Source organism: Lynx rufus, unplaced genomic scaffold, assembly GCF_022079265.1.
Source record: "Lynx rufus isolate CCGP_SWC_20201006 ecotype Redwood Valley unplaced genomic scaffold, mLynRuf1.p SCAF_20, whole genome shotgun sequence".
Lineage (NCBI taxonomy): Eukaryota > Metazoa > Chordata > Mammalia > Carnivora > Felidae > Lynx > Lynx rufus.
This window is the reverse complement of record NW_025814835.1, coordinates 11,997,429-12,015,040: the sequence shown is the minus strand read 5'-3', so window position 1 is coordinate 12,015,040 and position 17,612 is coordinate 11,997,429.

Here is a 17,612-nt window from a genome sequence, read left to right as displayed (position 1 = left end):
TATTGGACTTTGCGATCAGGGAGGTAAAGATTTATAATATAAAACTCAAATCTGCTCATGTTTAATTAGCTATTATTTTCAAGTGTTTACGATACCTGTGTTATATGCTGTGTGTAGCCAGCTGTCTTGATGTGCGCTGACATCGATAACATGTCCATGCCGGGATGCCTGGGTGGCTCAGTCGGTTAAGCATCGGACTTTGGTATGATCTCACGGTTCATGAGTTTGAGCCTCCACTGGGGAGCCTGCCTAGGAGTCTCTCTCTCCCTCTCCCCCTCTCTCGGCCCCTCCCCCACCTCTCCTTCTCCCCCTCTCTGTCTCTCTCTCTCAAAATAAAATACAATAAAAACTTTAAAAGATAGCATTATATTTCCTTCAGGACACTAGCTATGGTAGGAAAAGTCTCAGGGCAACATCGAAGGATGCTGGACAAGATTTAAAGATTTGGAGGTCCTTATCCTGCAAAGAACTGGCTCATTTAGAGCCTATTATACTCAGAGTGTGGAATTAGATACTGTTATCTTGACAGGCTTCACCAAACCACCTTCATGACCTTCAAATCACAGTGTTCTTAGCAGATACATAAAGATCGTTTGAGAAAAGAAATGTCTTGAGAGTATCCTTTTTTTTTTAAGTTTATCATGTAGCAAAATTCATCTTATAAAAGTCACTGTGTATATTTTACTTTCAGTATTCATGCATTTGTTTGGGATTGTGTTTCTGTAAGGACTACATATTTATAATTTACATTTCAAATATTCCACCAGTGTCTTTCCCTCATCATTTATAACCGCTGTAGAGATTACTGAATACATCACAGTTCCATGGAGCAAGTAAGACACTTTAAGCACCTACTATTATGTTAGGAAACAAAAAGAAACGTTGGTCGGTGGTGAATAAAGTTAGGGAGACAAATTTTAGGAAAGAGGACTCCATTCACAATATGACTCTGTAGCATTTCTACTGAACAGTCATCAGTAACCGACAGAGTGCATATAGATGAAGGTAGGTTATTGCTTTTTGAAACTCAGAGGGGAAAAAAAAATCAGTATCATAGATAAAAATTTCAATTCCTGTCCTCACTAGCCTACTTTGCAATTAAACCAAAGTCATTAATTTTTAGCCTCAAGTACATGACAATTCAGAATTTTACCTCTGTATGCAAAAACTCAATAAAATGGGCCATGGTGGGAGAGCCACTGCATATGCAAATTCGCATGCATTAGAAATAGATTTCACTTCGCAATGTCATGGTAAGTCACTGTAATAGGGAACTACTGCGATTTTCTAAGAAAATCACATTTCTAAGCATTCTGTGCTAAACTTTAAGTTGCTTCCTAAATAATTTGGCACTTGAGAGTTTGGATTCGTTTCTGAAATATTCTGCCAAATTTCTGAGCCCCAGATGATCACTTTTGATGCTTATTGTTATTACCTTTAGATTATCTTTCAAGATACGGAGACATAGGGTGAAGTAGGACACGTGGGTTCTGTCCCAGCTTTGTCATCAGCCAACTGTGATTTGGAGGAACTTTTTGGGCTTCATTGCCACCCCAAATAGTGAATGTCTTGGGATAAATGACCTCTAAATGAATCCCTTTGTAATTAAAATAAAAGATCATTTATCAGGATCTTGCCCAAATTCACACAATTTTCAGAATCTTCAATTACACAATTATCGATAAATCCCAAGTCAGGGGCACCTGGGGAGCTCAGTCGGTTAAGTGTCTGACTCTTGATCTTGGCTCAAGTCATGATCTCAAGGTTCATGAACTCAAACCCAGCGTCAGGCTCCTCACTGACAATGTGGAGCCTGCTTGGGATTCTGTCTCTCTCTACTCCTCCTCTTCTCTCTCTCACTCTGTCTCTCTCAAAATAAATAAATAAACTTAAAAAATAAAATAAATTGCAAGTCAGTGGTTAGCGTCTGAACAGTTACAAACCACTAGATAATTAGTTTTTTCTGTTTTCTAGTTAATATATTCCTAAATCCAGAACATTCCTAAGTGTACTTGGCAATATCAGTGGCTACGTGAGTCTGTGGCCCTGCTAAAGATCCTGGAGAGGGAAGATTTCTCTCCTTGACACAGTTGCATTTAACTGCAGATGTGAGTACTTTTGTCCCCAATGAGTTTTGTAGTTAAAGGGGCAGGGGATGAGTTACTTCTTTTGATTTCTAGGTGCATTTTGTATTAAGTCTTCTGGAAGAATCTAATTTAACCTCCCTCTTAAGAACACATTCATAATTCACTGGAAATTGAAACTCTATAAAGGTAAAAGTGTATCAGCTGTAGTTGGGGTGATTTTCGTGGATTAATCTAGAGTTGAAGACTTACTTTTTTCTATAAAATTAATGAGAAGCCTATTTGCATTGATTTTAATAACATTCAAGGAACAATTAGTACATATATTAATATCATACTGTCTTCTCCAAATGTATGCACCATCTAAGGTGTTTTCATCTTTTTGATTCGGTGTTTTCATTTTCATTGGATAGATATCCAGCAGTAGAATTGTTGGATCATATGGTAGCTTTATTTTTAGGTTTTTTTTTTTCAGATGTCTTTATTTTTTGAGAGAGAGTGCAAGTGGGGAAGGGGCAGAGAGGGGGGACAGAAGATCTGAAGCGGGCTCTGTGTTGACAACAGTGAGCTCAATGCAGGGCTGGAACTCATGAGCCACGAGGTCATGACCTGAGCTGAAGTCAAAAGCCCAACCGACTGAGCCACCCAGGTGCCCCAAGTTTTTGTTTCTTTCTTCCTTTTTTTTTTTTTTTTTTTTTTTTAGGAAACCTCATACTGTTTTCCACAGTGGCCACATAAATTTAGTGAGTTATAAGGGATGTAGTTAATAAGAAGGAAACCAAACTTCTAATTAAAAAGGGAGGGATCAAAGACATGATACTGAACAAATAAATTGGTAAATTTCATGTTAAATTTAAATAAACATCAACCACAAAAGTCCATATAAAGATAATGGTAATTTAGTTATAAAAGGGGAGCTAAAATCCTAGATGAATCAGGAAACCAAAGATCACATTTAAGTATCATGTGAAGGAAAAACTTCAGAGCTCTTGAAAACATTAAACATTATTAGGCCAAGAGTGGTTGTTAAAAGTTTTAATGGTAAATAGAGTGTATAACGTCCGAACAAGAAGGATCAAAAGGGGAAAATAAAATACAGGAAAATGGATCCATCCAAAGTCTTGCCAAATAAAACTTAGCAGAATCTTACAGTGCAGATATTAGAACTTGGTGAAATGATAAAATATTCCATTCAAAGTCAATGTCTACTGTCACTGTCACTTTTCTGCATTGTACTGGAAAACCAATTCAGCTAAATAAGACATGAAAAAATGTATAAAATGTACAATAAAGGAAATAAAATAGTCATGGAACTTCTATGATGTGATCTGTTGTAGTATACAACATCAGTGAAACTCTAAAGACAATAAACATGACCAGTAAGCTTGTTGGGTATAAAGAGTCAATACATGATAACCATTAGAAATTTATATACTAGAAAAGGTTATAGAATATTATTTAAAAATACATTTCTAGGGGCACCTGGCTGACTCAGTCAGTAGAGCATGCAACTCTTGATCTTAGGGTGGTGAGTTCAAGCCCCACACTGGGCGTGGAGCTTTACTAACTCAATCAATCAATCAATCAATCAATCTCTAATAGTGACAAAACAATCATTAGGATAAATTTCACAAAATCGTTCCAGTTTTGTAAAAAAAAATTCATTTTATTAAATAAACATGTAAAAATTTAAGTAAAAATACAAATATCCATAAATCCCAAATCACAAAGAGAATCACTTTTTTCCCCCCAAATATCTCATAATTGCAGTGCAATCAGGCCAGCCGATCCAAAAGTTTGCATAGAAGAGGAAATGATCAAGAGACAAGTTTCATCAAGAAAAATCATGGTCAAAACTTGCCATGTTAGATAAAGTTTATTACAAAGCCAGTAATTCAAACACTATGTGGCATAGGAGAGACATAAAATTTATAAAGAAGAAAGAAAAAAAGCCTTATAGGAATAGGCACTTAGAATATGATGAAGATATCAACAAAAATCAATGGGCAAAAGATGATCTGGTTAACTATTTGTAAAGATACTGTTTTATGACATATTACGATGTATTTTATGTAAAAATGCAAACAATATTATTTATATTTAGTGGATATAACAATACGTTAATAGGACATACACACGAAGATTTTCCTATATATGAATGTGAACTCACACCACACCCATCCATTATAGCATCATTTAGTAAATGGTAGTTACAAGTGTGTCTGATATTCCTTGTTGTCTTGTATTTTTGAAATTTTTCATGATGAAATATTTTATTTTATATTTAAGGATAAGTGAAATGAGAAGAAAGAGAAAATAACACATCCCAACCTTCTTCACTGCTTCTTCTGAAGGCAAGTGCCTATGACATAAGACACGACATTTATTCTTCAGTCCTCCCCATGGAGTGAACTACCAATCCTCTACCCATGTAATGAAAACATCTATTGGAGTTTTATAGATGGAGTAAAAACGTTGAGTTCCCCCCCCCTTTTCTATACTATTTTTTTTTTAAATCTCGAATGGTATTTTGAATGAATAATTTCTATTTCATCTCTCAAACTTGAGTCAGCACAATTTCACTTTCTTGCTGTAAGAATGACATTTTTCTTTTTTTTTTTTTTTTACCTCCAGAAATCGTTTGAGGGATTAGAGGCTGGGAAGAGTAATTGCCTACAACATTAAAACCACCCACTGTGATTTGTAGGACTTCAGCCAAATCGGGTGACTCAGTGACAAACTACCACCTTTACAACTCCAGGTAATAGAAGACGAGCGGATCCTCACCATCTGTACCTAATTTTATTTTCCACGGAGAGGAAGTATTATCTCTAACCCTCTCTTGCGGCTTAATTTGCCCTCTGAAATGGAATAAACCATACTGCAGTTACAAAGGAAATGGACATATGTAAGTGATTTCTGAGAGAACTTGGCATCCTTTTCTCCCCGGCGCCGCTGCTTTTCATGAACCTGCATACTCTGGCCTCCTTTCTGATCCGTTCCATTTTGGGAGCCAGCCGTTAGCACCCCCTCATACACCACTTTTGGCAGCTAGAGGCCTGTAAGAACGCTGGCCAGCCTCAGCTGCTTACGGAGCAGATGTTTGGGCAGTCACATTTTTGAAATTTACATTCTCTGTAGAACAGAGGGCGGGTTTTGAAGATAATTTTGTCCACATTGCACTTTCCTCTCTTTTGGTTATTAAGCACTTAAAAGGCCTAATATTTGGACATTTTCTGCTGATACCGCTAGGTATTCGTGGCCATCAAAAACGGCGTGAGAGCCTAAAATGTAACAAGCAATCTGTAGTTCTGATGGTGCAAACAGAACCAAGATGTCAAACTGTGTAAAAAGTTCACTCACTAAAAAATCGGGAGAAAAAACAATTTAACGTATTATTATACCCATGCTATAAATTTGTTAAGTTAATAATAATATTTTAGGAACATTATTCATGGACGTTTATAAAGACCAATTCTCCCCGTACAGAATACACAGACGATTAACTCACGGCCTCCGTCTTCTAAAGGGCTAAGAAAGTGGTGGTCACAGAGAGCGAATAGAAATAACGAAAATACAAGTTAGATGAAGAATGTATATACATATATATGCTAACATATATATAGTGGAAATAAAATGCCACTTGTGTGCGATATGCACATAGATAGAATGCCACCTGCGTCTTGTACGAGTATAGTATACTGTATATAGTATACCACGGTTTGAAACGAAAATGTTGGAATTATTCTGTAATGTTTGGTTGCTTGTTTTATATCTTGATATTCACAGTTCTTTTTAAAGATTGAGTTGGTTACTTCTGACTATATGAGGGGGAAGCACATCTGAGTTTTCTGTGAAGCCAATTCTGAAGTCTAAAGAAAGAATAAAACATTGCTGTTTTCTTTAAAATGGATAGAATATGCATACGCAGACACACAGAACGTTTGCGCACAGCTAGAGGTACCTCGGAGAGAATCCGCTTGTACTGGTTTAAACGAGATTACTGCCCCTCCTTATTTGCCAAAATATCAGATAATGTACTTGGGTGTATATCCCTGTAACAGCTAGGAGTAAAGTGATGTAGATTTCACCATCACAGTTAAGACTGTGTCAGCCCTTCAATTACCATACTATACTGTTAATGGTTTACAACTTAGTCACAAAGTGTCCTTCCCCTCTGAGGGGGAGGAAAAAAAAAATAACAACTTGGCTCATCGGGTCCCAGAAGGAGAAGAACGATTTTTAAAAAGTGATTTTTTAAGATGGGCCATTTTAATTTTAGAGCATCTTTGAAAGAATGTTTTAAGGACATTTTCTACTCCAGAATTTTTAAAAGGGGAGTGGTTTAAAATGCATTGAGCCTTAGCTATGGAATAATTGCTTGAAACTGGGTATATTTCTGATGTTAATATTCTTTCATTTCTATGATAATTGAAGTCCCAGTTCAAAGACACTGTGTTACATGCTAGTAATGATGATTTAATCGCTCCCAAGAATCCTCTGAATATTAAAAAAAACAAAAAACAAAAAAACAACCACAACAACTGAGAGAACCATTCAGAATTTAATCCCTGAAACTTACATTGCAACTAGCTACATTATGGACAGCAGCAAAATTTCTAACGTCAATTTTCCACATAAACTTTATTTTGATGAATGAAAATACCACGTAGTCAGGAATTTAACCTTGTACCAAAGACGTCTGGCCACTGCCTTTGGCTTCTGGGAGAGCATCTCTAAGTGCTCGAATGTCATGCCTGGCTGGAGTGGCTTTGTCTGCCTGGGGGCCATGAACCAGCCAGACAGTAGCAGTGTGCTTTAGAGTGAGGCTCAGAGCAGCACCAACAAAGGGATGTAGGCTCGGGCTTTGAGTCACGTGGTAGAAGCCAACTTCTAGAGACAGCTGCCACGTGGACAGACCCTTGTGCCTACCTTATGGAGCGCTATAAATACCCTGGACGACAAGTACTGCCATGTATATTGTTGCACAGACAGAGCACGGCCGGAAGCTGTACATTTGGTATTCTCCTGGCTTTCTTCTTCCCTGAGTTTATTTTAATCTTTATTCTTTCCCTATGATAAGCCACAGCCACAAGTAAAACCACTTGCAGTGAGGTCTACGCGTCCTAGGGAATTGTTAACCCCAAGAGCCATTTGGGGAACCTCCTGAACGGCGATTGTTGTCAGAAGTGAAGATGGTGTAGTGTGGACTGTTTCTTGGAACTTCAAAGTTGGCGAAACTCTCCCGGACACTTAAAAAAAAAAACAAAAAAAAACCCTTTCTATCGAAGATGTATCTTTTGCATTGCCAACTGCCTCATGATTTGCGAACCCACCACTGGAAAAAGTCAGAAATCAGTGAAAATTCCTATAAAGAATTTTGTGTGCTTTTTCTCCTTATGGTAAATTAACCATAAACTGTACAGTCATCTTAACATTTTTTTATGTTTATTTATTTTTGACAGACAGAGACAGAGCATGAATGGGGGAGGGGCAGAGAGACAGGGAGACACAGAATCCAAAGCAGGTTCCGGGCTCTGTACCGACAGCCCAGAGCCTGGATCCTGCTTCGGAATCTGTGTCTCCCTCTCTCTCTGTTCCTCCCCCACTCACACTCTGTCTTGCTGTCTCTGTCTCAAAAATAAAGAATTAAAAAAAAATTTAAATAAATCTTTTAATGGCTTCTGACATGGACTTATTCTTTGTTTCCTATCATCCTTATATGGGCTATATTTTCTTTATTTTACTCTACAAGGAATTTATATATATATATATATATATATACACACACATATATATATGTGTGTATATATATATATATATTCTTTTTATTTCTAATTCAAGTTAATTTTTTTAAAAAATGCATTTGAAACTTCTTTTAATAACATCCAAAATATACACATAGGGAAATGGAGACGTTTATATTACTTTTTTTTATTGTTTCTACTTTCTCAAACAAAATTTTGGTTCTTATTGCCATAATCTCTAAATACACTACCATTATTTTTCTTTTTTTATTGGACTCATCTTCATGAATTATCATCCTGCTGTCTCTTCATTATATGTACATCTCCACCTGCGTCCCCCACGCCTTCCATATTTTGGTCCAGTGAATTCTGGGAAGAGCTGTCTCAAGTTTGTTCTTCACATCACTAATTTAATTTTCTCTTTGGTATCAATTTTCCATTCAATTTACATTCAAACACAAATTCTAATTCTATACTTTTATCTTTATTTTCCTTGCAATTCTATTATATTTAAACATCTTTATTTTCCTTACAATTCTGTCATGTTGAAACTCAGTAAGCTTACTTGTCTGGGTAGAAGACAAAAGAATCATGAATCCTCTCATTTTCATCTTTTGTTTCCTAAGAGCACATTTCAGCAATTTCAACTGAATGCAAAACAGATGTTTTCTAGCACACGCTTCATTCATGCTCTGCCATCAAAATCACCATCTCTCTCTGCATTTGCTTTCCTGTCTTTGTGCAGAAGTTTTCTTGGGCTCAGGTCAGGGTGTTTGTTTATTTATCTATTTATTTCTCCTTCAGGAATTGCTTGTGGGTATGGAATTTTTAATAATACTGGGTTTGTAGATAATTCTTGATTTCACTAAGTTACCAGTTAAAACACTCTTTTTAGAGCTTAAACTCAAGTGCTGCTTACTGTAAACATTTTCAACCCAAGAGAGATGGTGTTCAAACTGTGTTAAATATGAACTCATTGACCCATTGCCTAATTATAGAAAATGGTGCATTTTTTTCCTGGATAGTAAGGGCAAGTAAATTGGGAAAAAAATATAGGCACAGAGACCATTTTTTGTCAGATAAATATTAAAATGTAACATTTGAACATAGGGGTAAATAAACACATATTTATGTCCACGTATGGGTGTGTGTGTGTATATATACACACACATATAATATATATATATTCATATACATATGTACATATATATACACAAAAATTTTATACAATATAATTGACAAAATCGTAAAAATCCTTGTACATCTTATAAATGGGGTTTCCTCAAGGGTATAGGATGTTAACAGAAGACATCCAAATGGCATTTATTCTATCTATATATTCTATATACATTTATAGAATACACATTCCATATGTATTCTTATATGTATGTACAGATATATTCTATATACATTCAATCAACATTTCTTCCATATATAGATAAATATATAATATATATAATGCATGTGTAATATATATAATACACATATATAAGATTTATGTGTAATGTACATATAGAATAAATATTGAGGGTCTTCAGTTAACATCTCATACCTTTGAAGAAACCCCAATTATAGGTTGTTCAAGGATTTGTAGGATTTTGTTACTGCATAAAAATACATATATATGCATATATATTTATGTACACATTCATATACACCTATACACATGTATATATCCAATATGTATATTTATTGATTCTGTATATAATTCCACATGCATTATATATTATATATTTCATTCCATATGTAATACACGAATATGGAAGATAGGGAGAGAAAGACTGACTACTGGTAGTGAAATCAAGGAAAAAAAATCTAACCAACCTGGAATGGAAGTAACGAGTCAAGCAGAAACAAGAATTAAAACAAGAGGCTCCAACATATATTTCCTATATGAAATAGCTCATGTCTTTTGTGAAACACTGCAGTGATGACATACTATGATGTCCCAAATTTCCTGTGACTTGATCAAGACTGATATTGAAGTTATTGATATATTTAAATATAAAATCAATATTTTTATAACAAATCCTTGTTTTCTTATATTCCACCTATCTGTTCTTTCTTGCATAAAATGTGGTCCTAATTTTTAGGATAGCATAAGATATATTGATAATACACCATAAAATTAGATTTGAGGGAAGGGGGACCTCAGGTAACTTCATAAAATTTTGACCAAAATAATTCACTTTTCATAAATGTATTACCTCTTCTGATAAAAAACCTAAAGGACCCTGAAGCTGGTGATGCATAATTAAATCTGTGAAATATTTCATTCTGTATTGCAAAATCAGCCAATATTCCTCTTAAAGTTTAATGCAATGAGTTTGAAAATGGGAGGAAAAAATAAACTAATATTTTACAATGTGCTTATCTGAATGCCTTAATACTGCCTTAATTTTTTTTTTTTTTTGTCCAATTTCCCCTTTGGTTTACTATGAATCTTTTGTTATCTTTCACAGTCAATGTTTAATATCATCCTATTCAAGGCCACTTGTGAGCAGAACAATTAGGTATGCCAAGGTCTAAGCTCTAGTCCAATAGAGAAAATATTTTAGGCTGTGTGTGTGTGTGTGTGTGTGAAACCAAATAAATACACAAACAAATGATTGGTGCTCTTGACCTGCCAAGTTATACTGTTGATGCTATATGTTCATTAATTATTTATTAAGTTCCTCCTTTGAACATGGCATTATGCTATTCACTGCTACCTTGTACAAATGAGTAATGACTTAATTCTTGGTCTCCAAGTGGTCACAGTTTAGAAGGGAAGATTTGAAATAGACTCAATTAACAACAATGCCCGGCTGACTGTGATAAGTACCTGAAGGGAGGTGGGCACTAAATGCAGAGTAAGTTTACAAGAGACAGGCCTGTCTGCTCTACAAGGAAGGATGAAGGCTCTGAGGAGAAGTGACATTCAAACTGAGTGTTGATGAATGGGGAAGATTTGGATGGACAGATAGAAGAAAATTACATTCCGGGTCTCGTGGAATGCATTAATAAAGAATCAAAGTATGGCAAACGTTTGAGAATAAGCCAAATGTGAGCTTTAGGTAGAGTATTTGTATGGAGCTCAGAGGGTTTGGGGACACACTGTGTAAGACTGTGAACGCCAGTGTGAAGGGTAGATAGTTATTTGGAGTCTGCGTACAACAAATGTTAGCATATGAGTTTTCTGTTGATATCTCTTTGTGAAGGCCAAAAATATATAAAAATAGACGACATATTTTCTTTCGGAAAATTTTAAAGCCAGCTTGTTTAGCTAATAGTGAGTCCTGTGACATCTAGTTTTGATTTATTTTTAGAAATTTCATCTGAAAGTTGTTCATTTAGACTGTTTATCAATGCACTTTCACATTTAAAATCTAATGGTTTTATTTTCATGTTTAAAGGGAACAATTTATCGCACCCAGATGGAGAGTACGTGCATAGCTGATATTCCAGCTATCCACTCTTTTTTTAATGTTTATCCATTTGTTTATTTATTTATTTATTTAGAGAGAGAGAGAGAGAGGGAGAGAGTGAGCAGGGGAAGGGCAGGGAGAGGGAGAGAGAGACAATCCCCAGCAGGCTCGATGCTGACAGCGCAGGGTCGAGGTGGGGCTCAATCTCACCCATGGTGAGATCATGACCTAAGCAGAAATCAAGACTTGGGCACTTAACCGATTGAGTCACCCACGAGCCCCCATTTTTGTTTTTAATGTCTATAGGTCCTATTGCCTTTAGAAATCTGGGCTATTATCATCGGCTGGTGACAGCCATCCACGTGTAAAACAGAATATCGGGAGGAAGAAGGAAGCTATGCCTGGAGACTTCACACTTTTTAAAAGCTGGGAACATCCCTGCACAATCCATTGTTCAATGAAGTGATCATGTAAATGAGCAGAGCGGGAGCAAAAAGGAGCAGGCACCTTCCACCAGATCCCAATCAGACCTGTGTAGCTCGAAACCAGGCGCGCTGGACGATTCCTTCCAGAACGAAATGAAACGATGTATGGGCAAAGAACAAGGCACAGGTTATCTTTTTATGACCATTAGCTCTGTGCTTTTGCATAACTTGCGCATAGTCGGACGTGAGGTGCGCTGGCTACACGCACTGCTTTGTGTCTCGTAGAGAGGATAATGTTTTTATTTCCAGTTTTCTAGGGTAAAATTCAACATAGCAATATATCTAGAATAGATGCTCAGAATGGGCATGGTAGCAGGTGTATGGAGGCTCTTTCCGATCTCTGGTTGGATCTCTCTGACCCAAGTGTCTGTTCCTTAGCTGTTGGCTGATGGGAGGGTATGCGGTGGTCCACGTGGACTGGGGAGGTGGCAGCTTACTCGGGGAGTAGGCGCTGCTTATCAGCCAGCCGTGAATTATTCACTGTTTAACAACTGCTAGGCTGTCCTGAAGCATGCCTCTGTATTTTAGAGCAATCCAGAGCTCCTAGAGCCTGCTGATTATTATTAATTGCAATTAATTAATTAAAGACATGAATATCTTTGTCTTTTAGTAAGCAGGATGTCTCTATGTTGGCTCTATAACTTTTTAATGTGATTATCCTATTGTACAGTGACATTTAAAATGATCATCTCAGGGCTGCTATACAAGGGGTCTCCCCTAAATTTATGTAATTTGGGCATTTGGAGAAGGGTTATTGGTGATCCTGTGAGATATTTTTTCCCCATGTATGGTTTATTTGCTCTCGGTTTCGATCTAAGTCCCACAACACTGCCTTTCCTGCTTGTTAATGTTTCTCAAAGCCCCACAGGTATGGAGCTGTGTATCTAATTACATGTTTTAAAGTACTAACAATTCTCTGTCTCATAACAGCCCTTATATATGCCACTCAATGGCACAGAAAAAAGCACAACTGGAGAATGCATGTTTTGGGGGGAGGGAAAATGAGGAAGGAGGGGAATTCAAGGAAGTGAGAGAATCGGAGCACAAGAGAATGAGAAGAAAAGAAAGAAGGCCAAGGCCAACTCTGAAGCCAGAGATCACACTTCCAGGAACAGAAAAAGGCCACAATGCAAATATCCATGACCAGCTGAAGGGAACACTCTGAAAAGGTTAAAGAGAAGGAGGAGGAGGGGGAGAAGGAGGAGGAGAAGGAGGAAGAGGAGGAGGAGGAGGAGGAGGAGGAGGAGACAAAGGAAAAATGGGGAGGAAAACAAAGGAGCCTTAGAAATAAGAGGAAAACAATACAAAAGATAAAAGGGAGAAAAACATGGAAGGAAAAGAAGAGATAGATGAGATGAAAGGAAGTGAAAGTGATCACGGGAGGGAGGCTGGGAGACAGGCAGGCTTAGACAAGACACTAAAGGGGAAATCAAAGATTTTGAAAGAAGAAAAATAGGAACCCCACAAAAATGGAGTTGAGAACAAGGTAAGAGGCCATCCCACTCTGGGAGAGAATTATATCCTTCGATGTTACTGAGTATTACCGAGTTGATGCTTCAGAGACCGCGGAGTGCTTAAAAAGAGACCCCAGCATTCTATAGTAACTGAGAGAGTTTAGAGACTTTAGCTTCATCAATAAGTGTCTAAAAAGAAAATAAATAAACTAGAAAGAACCACCCTGGGAAAACCTCCATAGATAGTCTAGTGATTAGTTCTAGAATGTTAATTAGAAAAGAAATTATTTGTTCTTTTATCCACTAGTCATAAAGAGATACACTGATAATATCAATCAGCAGCCATTTGATTAGATCTTAATACTCAGATAATACAAATGACTACTGAATCACACATGGGCGGGCTAGCTGAGCAGCTGGGGGAACAAGAAACAGTAAGGGAAAGATTTAAGCTGCTTTAGGCAGCATAACTGCTGGAAAGAACTGGAATGTGAAATGTACCTCTGGCTAATTATAGCAATCCATGAAATAAAGATTTAAATTTACTAGAAATGAATTAAGTCCATCCACTTAAAAATATATCAATATAGATTCTGGGGGCATATATAGCCTGGGGTTGTGCTTTAAGGATTTTGTTTTCAGTTATTTTGTTGCTATGAGAAAGGACTGTGGGTCATCCGTAGATGGATATATTGTTTCTAAGTCTGCAGGCAAGAGTGGCAGTCAAGGCCATAAGAATATATATTAAAATGTACATTTGCAACAAGGTTAAGTTTTAAAAGGATGACTGCTGTTGAAAGAACAGGTGCAGGAACAAAAATAACTTATTTCGTCTGGTCTTACTTCACGCTGTTTTGCTCTTTACTCCCATCATGCTTTATATGATAGCAGCATAGCTCTGTTACCTAATGCGGTTTGTTGTGGATGGTGCTTCCTTAAATAAGTGTTGTTTCAATAAATCCATGGATTAATTATGTAATATGAATTCAAGAGATTGGACACAATCATTGATGAGACACACAGGCAAACGAAACACAGGAAGAAATAAAAAGGAAGGAAGGAAAGGGAAAGAAGGGAAAAGGGGAAGAGGGAGGCAAGAGGGAAAATAATTGGATTAAACACTTTTAAACAATTTGAATGTGAATCAAAATTCGATAAGCAATTTGAAAAAGATACTATAGTCAATATGGAGCAGGCTCTAATAGGACATGGTATGTTGTTTTGAATATTTGTGAGGGGTTTTTTTTAAGACCATGGGAAAAATGAAAATGATCCGATACAGATATTTAAAGAGAAAGAAAATAAAGTCTTTAAGCAGGGATGAAAGCAAACAACATTTAAGCTGGAAAAATCAATATTGATGATCCGAATACAACTTTTTTTTTTCTCTCCAAAACTCTAAAAAGAGTAGCAGACTGCCCTAATCCACATAGTGCACTAATTCTCTGCATTTTTTTCAGGTACACTTAGAAGGATTTGTAAAACACCCCCATTGGATGGTGCTTCTAATGAATTCCTATGGCATTATTTTGCTTACAATTCCAACTTGAGCTACTAATTACAAATATGACTGAAAACAGATAATGGCTAAACAGGATAGTTCAGGATGAACAGGAACAGATAAACCCCCACATGTCTAAGTTTTTATCACTTGTTCAACAAACATGTGCTAAGTTCCTATTATGCACTGGACGCAGGAGTTAAACCAGGCAGGGGCAGTGAGGAGGGCAGCCTGGGCACTTTCATGGCAGAAGTTGATAGCACTCGTGAAGAACGTGGTCCTGAGTAAAGAGATCTTTGAGACTCAGTATAGTTCTGGTAATCCATTAACACTAGTCTTAGCTGTGTAATTAACAGGTAGATCTGTGAAGGGCTGCATGAGAAGGGGGTTAGGGCTCCCCCATGCTGGATTCCAAGCCAGGCAAGAAATGACATTTAGACAAAGTGGATTAACATAAAATGTCGTAAAGTTCAGAAGAACCTTGATCCAAAAATTCTGAGAGTCACAGCAAAGAGAACATTTCCCGTTCAAGATGGCTTCCTTTATAACAGATTAGCTAATTGAATCTCATGAGAAAAGGAGACAAAACTCTTTTAGATTATGGGTCAGATATTTTTTTTTATTTAAAAAAATTTAATGTTTATTTTTGAGAGAGAGAGAGAGAGAATGAGAGGGGGAGGGGCAGAGAGAGAGGGGGACAGATTCCGATGCAGGCTCCAGGCCCTGAGCTGTCAGCACAGAGCCCAATGTGGGGCTCCAACATGCCAACCAGGAGATCATGACCTGAGCCGAAATTGGACGCTTAACTGACTGAGCCACCCTGGTGTCCCAGGTCAGATATTTTCTATTTAAAAAATAAAACTCTGTTCGGCAAGTTATTCCTAGAAAAACATCCTGTGGCATAAATGGAGTCACTGTGTAGCAGTCACTGATTCTCAAAGCTGGTTGTACTACTCAAGGATTGAGTGTGTGTGTGTGTGTGTGTGTGTGTGTGTGTGTGATTTGATTTCTGTAGGGACCAGATGGAGGTACTTCATCAAAGTTCTTGAGGTGAGTTTAATGTGTATCCAAGGTTATGAACAGGGTTGTGAATTTAAATATAATCTACTGTAAGAAATTCCAATCATGTTGGGGCACCTGGGTGGCTCTGGTGGCTAAATGTCCGACTCTTGGTTTCAGCTCAGGTCATGATCTCCCAGTGTGTGGGTTTGAGCGGGGGCTCTGCTCTGGCAGCATGGAGCCTGCTTGGGATCCTCTCTCTCCCCCTCTCTCTGACCCTTCCCTGCTCTCTCTCTCTCTCAAAATAAATAAATGAACTTAAAAAAAAAGAAAGAAAGATCGATCGTGTTTTGGGTCAAGTTTTATCCTGTATGTGCCTGTGAGTGTGTGTTTGTGATTCTGTGTGTGCACGCACATGTTTCAGTTTGCCTTGAGATTGTTGGGTTAGGAGTGAGGAGAAGTTATTCTCAAAGGGAAGTTTCATAAGACAGTTGAATTTTGGAATTAGATAAATTTGGTAAAACTCCTGGTTATTCAACTTTTGAAGTATAACTTGGATATATTATTTAAGCTAACCATATCCCAACTTTGCCATTCATAAAAACAGTATAAAAATAGGAGCAGCCTCTTAAGTGTGTTATGATAATTAAGTTAATGTACGTAATAACCTCCTTTGGACTTTGTGCCATTATAAGGCAATGGGTAATGGGGAGCACATCTTGAGAAATGTGGGAGGGGCAGTGCAGAAAGTGAACCTTGACTCTTCTTGTAATTCAATAAAAGAGAAACTGATAAGAACATAGACACAGGGTAAATGAGATGTTAAGAACCAAGTGTTTATAGTTGTACTAAGTATTGTGATTGTCTATTAATGTATATAATAGGATGCTCTTTTTTTAGTGTTAGGAGGAAGGTGGTAAGTATCTCCTTCCTTAAATTGTCTTTTGAACTAGAATCTTTCCTGGAATAAATAAAGCTCAGAGGAAATTTTCATGTAACATTATATCATGCTAAACAATTGATAGTCAAAACAGCATTTTGATGTGGCAGATAGATGACAAATAAGATTTACTGTAACAAAAATAACATTTGTCTTTATAGTTTGTGTATTTCATGTCCCCAAGCCTAGCAGTTAACTTGAGAATCCATTGGAAATACTAGATTTTCTGATTTTATATTTCTATTGTATTATTTGCTCCAACAATGCTTCCAAATGTTTTAACATCATGTTGAAGGAAAAATTGAGGAAGTCTTTAAGAAAAGGTTTTTTTAATGAGCTTCTTGACTGATCTGAGTAGCAATACAAATAAATCACGCAAACATTATAAAATATTTCCAAATGCCTTTTCTATACTTGCCCATGTGCTTTGCTCTGTGATCGATCAGAGGAATGAAGCGAGAGTTGACCCCAGCTTTTGTCAATTCAGGAGATGAGATGGCGATAATGTTGATGAGAGGATTCTTGAGCATTCGATTCGATGTTTCTGACAATATTTACAACACATTTTGAAACAAGAAAAAGAGAGAAGAAGCTGAAGTAAACAAGGGGCATCACAAGGAAGTGGGATTGAAGAAGAGTCATGGAACTAGGGTTTGCAAGATGAATGGGATTTGAATAATGAAATCCACAAAGGCAAGAAGAATGAATAATGTTGCAATCATTTTTTTAGGCCACCCAACTCTCCAGGAGATAGAAATGTATTTTGTATTTCACCTTTTCTCCATATATATTTATATATCCACCTCACCATACACACACACACACACACACACACACACACAGATAGATGATAGATAGATAGATAGATAGATAGATAGATAGATGATAGATACAGTAAGAAGGAATTGGTACTGTGAGAAACACTTTCATGTGCTTAAGTTTCTCAATTTAAGAACATCCCACTTCCAGAGATTTGACAACCTTTTACACTCTGC